This window comes from Culex pipiens, chromosome 1 (genome assembly GCF_016801865.2).
Source record: "Culex pipiens pallens isolate TS chromosome 1, TS_CPP_V2, whole genome shotgun sequence".
Lineage (NCBI taxonomy): Eukaryota > Metazoa > Arthropoda > Insecta > Diptera > Culicidae > Culex > Culex pipiens.
Window position 1 is genome coordinate 63896988 of NC_068937.1, and position 5293 is coordinate 63902280.

Sequence of the window (5293 nt, forward strand, 5' to 3'; positions counted from 1 at the left end):
TATAAAATTATAAAATTATAAAATTATAAAATTATAAAATTATAAAATTATAAAATTATAAAATTATAAAATTATAAAATTATAAAATTATAAAATTATAAAATTATAAAATTATAAAATTATAAAATTATAAAATTATAAAATTATAAAATTATAAAATTATAAATTATAAAATTATAAAATTATAAAATTATAAAATTATAAAATTATAAAATTATAAAATTATAAAATTATAAAATTATAAAATTATAAAATTATAAAATTATAAAATTATAAAATTATAAAATTATAAAATTATAAAATTATAAAATTATAAAATTATAAAATTATAAAATTATAAAATTATAAAATTATAAAATTATAAAATTATAAAATTATAAAATTATAAAATTATAAAATTATAAAATTATAAAATTATAAAATTATAAAATTATAAAATTATAAAATTATAAAATTATAAAATTATAAAATTATAAAATTATAAAATTATAAAATTATAAAATTATAAAATTATAAAATTATAAAATTATAAAATTATAAAATTATAAAATTATAAAATTATAAAATTATAAAATTATAAAATTATAAAATTATAAAATTATAAAATTATAAATATAATTATAATATAATTAAGACTCGATTGAAAATATTTTTCTCTTGATACCCAGCTATGGGAGAGAATCATGGCAACGTCCATCAAACAAAAACAAACTAATGTCAAACACCCTTTAAAGCTTCGTTTCGCCAAAAAAATGTCTATGCAAGCCATGAAAACTGAAATTATTGACAACCGGAAGAGATTTTTAAAGCAAACAGGGACTGAAGAATTCATCGATAGATGTAGAATTATTGATATCGAGAAGATGGACAACCAGAGAGTCGACTGTGTAAGAAAAAAATGATGGCAATTTTTATCACATCAAACTACATATAATATTTCTTGAATGGTTCGTATTGGCCTTGAATGATCAACTTTCTTTTTGGCTTCACTCAGAACAGACGTAGCATTTTAGGGGGAAGGGGTGTTGGAAGGTTTGGTACTATTCATTCAAATACAATGAATATTGTTACAGACTTTTTTTTATATATTCTCAAAACAAATACCTTTTTCTTATAGACATGATAATAATAATGCAATAGAAGTTTTGTTATTTTTTTATGATTCAGAAAACAAACCGTGCGATTTTCGTAGTACAGAACCCCGTTCACACTGATCATTTTATTCGCATTGCTGGTTTGGGATTTGGCGAAAAGTACCGTAAAACGGGGTGACTTTGATAGCCGGGGTGACTTTGATAGGTTTGCGATTTTTCCGCAGAATGAAGAGTACAATTAAATTACGCAAGGAATGATTTAGAAACATACTGACCGTGGTAGAGAAGTGTTCAAAGTACCTCAAGAAGAACTTTTCATAAAATTTTGACAAGTTTAAAAAGTGAGTTAACTATAGTTTAGAAAATGTTGATGAAAGTCATTATATTAAACTTCTCAAAGTGTCATGATTTTCTCAATGAACATGATTTTTGATCGAAAAACAGAATGAATTTTCGGATTCTTTGGACAATTTTCCACTAGGAGAAGGTCAAAAAAGTTTGTAAATAATAAATAATATGTGTTTTTGAAACACAATTTAAAAAAAATCTCCAAATGTATAGGCAATTTCAGTTGAACAAATTTCATGTAAAATGTGAAAACTTGTGATTCGTGCTTCGAATTCAGTATAAAATGTAATAAAAAACGATTATTTTATAAACAAAACTAGTTTAAACAAATTTCAGGCAAAATGCCGACTTTTTAACAATTTTACCTAAAATTTATATGTAGTTTGCTAAAAAGCTTATACCCTTAGTTAACTAAATATAAACATTGATTTTTTTTCTTAAAAACTATATCAGCTACTTTAGTGATGGTACATTTAGCGTAAAAATAAAGTTTGAACATCTTAAATATGATTTTAACAAGAAAAACTATGACTATCAAAGTCACCCCGGAATTTAAACTAAGAATTTTTAACGTAACTATTTTTCTAAACATTATTGAAAAAACTTTTTTCCGAAATAGTTCTTGGACTTTGTGTGGCCTACCCCAGTACATGTTTTAAAAATAAGAATCTTGAGAAAAACCTTACCTGTTGGAAAATATTCTAAAAACAAGTTGAAATCCTATCAAAGTCACCCCGGTTTACGGTATAATCAACAAAAATTTGTACCAGGATTTAAAAGGGATTTTTAATTCAATTTCTAAAAATTCACTTCACGGCCCTTCTTGGCAGAAAAGCTCCTACTTGACAGCTCGATCCAGGGGGGGCATAGTTGATCCTTCGAAAAAATGTTGTCTTGTCAAAAACTTTTTTTTTGCATAAAAATGAATAAAAAAAAGTTATCAGAAATGGTTTTCAGTCGTGTTTCTTACCGTTGTTCATAAAAATTGACAAAGGGCTTTACTACCCAATTTACAACATTTAATCAACAGCGAGATCATCAGCATATCCGAAAAGCTGTTTGTTTGGTAAAATTGAGAAAGAAAATAACTGTTAGTCATGGAAAAAGGCTTTAGCGAAAATGATGATTAGGGGATATGCAAATTCGAGTAATTTTAAATTTAAATAAACGGCAATTGGCGTAAGTGTCATTTCGGTGAAATGGCATTCGGGGAAATGGCCGATTAGGGGAAATGGCATTCGGGGATATAGCCGATTAGGGGAAATGATATTCGGGGAAATGGCATTCGGGGATGTGGCTGATTAGGGGAAGTGGTATTCGGGGATGTGACCAATTAGGGGAAATGGCATTCGGGGAAATGCCATTCGGGGAAATGAGCTAGACCCAGGCCAGTCGCATCACCAACTTAGGCACGATTTCCCGGAAAAACGGTGTACAAATGAGGACGAGGGGAACTGGCTTCGGTTGAATTGGAGTTGGACGCGTTCGTCCAGCGGCCGTTCCAAGGGCACTTACATCGCGACAGCAGTCCGTCGATCCTGTTCCGTGGTTCGTCATACAGATGGTATCTGCAAGGAGGTGACCTTCCGGCGTGACAGTTTCGGAATGCGCTTGAGGGGAGGGCGAGTTCCTGGAATGTTCCATTTGCTCTGGACCGGGACGAGCGTCCCACTCGTCGCTCCAAAGGAACTGTGGGCTGTCGTTGTTCCAAGGTCACTGGCAATGCCATGATCGTCCTGCGTACCTGTTCCGGACTATATCGGCCTGTTAAAAGATAGGAAAAATAACGGGAATTGAACAGTAAGAAAGCGGGTAATTGGCGCGCTTCGCGTTCCGCGCCTAATTCATACAGCGTTCCGAGCCTAATCCATACAGCGACGTTACGAGGGATCACGGCGTCTTTTTCAGGGGGTAGTATTTTTTGAGAAATAGCAAGAAAACTGTCATATACATATGAAAGTGTGGAACATCCCCGTTCATTTGCGGGGCGAACGAAAATCTTTGGTCGGGAAAAATCAAAGTTATCCTTATTTGAAGTTTTTGAACTTTTTTCCTATGGGGCGAAATTTCGTCTATTTCAATTTAGTATTGTTATAAGTCTACATGGGCATGATTTATGGTTCAGATCATATGATTTCTTATGGGAAATAATGCAAGGAACATTTTTAAGGGAAAGGGAAGGGAAGTTATGAAGGTTTTATTGAAAATTTGGGAGATTTTCTGATAAAATTGCACACCCCATTCCCAAAAACCACAATGTTTTTGATATTCAGATCATTATTTCGATGAATTCTTTTTTGAGAAATGTTTCTGGACCCATTGAGTATATAAATCACTACAGAAAAGTGTAATTGGTTGGGTTTATGCTCAACTGTAAGCCACTTTTATGAATTTTGGATTTCAATATTTTTGTTTGTTTTTGTCATAAAATTTACCGTTTCCATTAGATTTTCACATTTGTATAAGTCTTATTAAACCTCACAAGAAATCTCGTACTTATGTTGAGGTCAGGTGGTAATATTGTTAATCAAAATCAAATCAAACCATCCACATTAACGACCCCCAGGTCTTTTGTGGTCTCTATTGCAAGTTTCTGCTCGAACCTAGAAGTCCGAAGGCTTGAATGGGGAGAGCACCCAAACCTCTTTCTACTCCAAGGAACCTTCCACCCCAGTGTTTGAACTGACGACCTTTAGATTGCGAGTCCAACCGCCGCCAGCGATTCCACCGGAGTAGGCTTGGTTTGGTGTGTTGTTTGTACTAATGGCATGGAGACGACTCCTACACCTGGAATGACTTAACGGCCTAACAACCAAGGCCGGGACCGACATTTTACTTCCTCATCCGATGGAAGGTTGGAGCAGATGGGAATCAAACCCAGAATCAACCGCTTACAAAGCGGACAGCGTAACCATTCGGCCACGCACTGCCACTGTGAATAAAAGGATCAATTATTAGTGTGTTTTTTAGCAAAACAATTTAATTGTTGTATTGATCAGTAGTGCGGTGCCTGTGTGGACGCGCAGTCCTGTTTTTTCGTGTTATTTTCCGTCTCTTTTGTGTCGCTGTTCGAGTGCATTGGGTGATTGGCTATTATAATTAAATAATGGCATCAGTAGTGCGGTGCCTGTGTGGACGCGCAGTCCTGTTTTTTTGTGTTATTTTCCGTCTCTTTTGTGTCGCTGTTCGAGTGCATGGGGTGATTGGCTATTATAATTAAATAATGGCATCAGTAGTGCGGTGCCTGTGTGGACGCGCAGTCCTGTTTTTTCGTGTTATTTTCCGTCTCTTTTGTGTCGCTGTTCGAGTGCATGGGGTGATTGGCTATTATAATTAAATAATGGCATCAGTAGTGCGGTGCCTGTGTGGACGCGCAGTCCTGTTTTTTCGTGTTATTTTACGACTCTTTTGTGTCGTTGTTCGAGTGCATGGGGTGATTGGCTATTATAATTAAATAATGGCATCAGTAGTGCGGTGTGGACGCGCAGTCCTGTTTTTTCGTGTTATTTTCCATCTCTTTTGTGTCGCTGTTCGAGTGCATTGGGTGATTGGCTATTATAATTAAACAATGGCATCAGTAGTGCGGTGCCTGTGTGGACGCGCAGTCCTGTTTTTTCGTGTTATTTTCCGTCTCTTTTGTGTCGCTGTTCGAGTGCATGGGGTGATTGGCTATTATAATTAAATAATGGCATCAATAGTGTGGTGCTTTTCGGGACGCGCACACGGAAAGAAATCTTGTCAGCGGATCCGTTTACATTGTAAACACTTTGCTCTAGATTTCGTTTACAAATGTTATCGATCCGTCGTCCGTTCACATTTGCAACAAAAACGATTACATTGTAAACGCAATT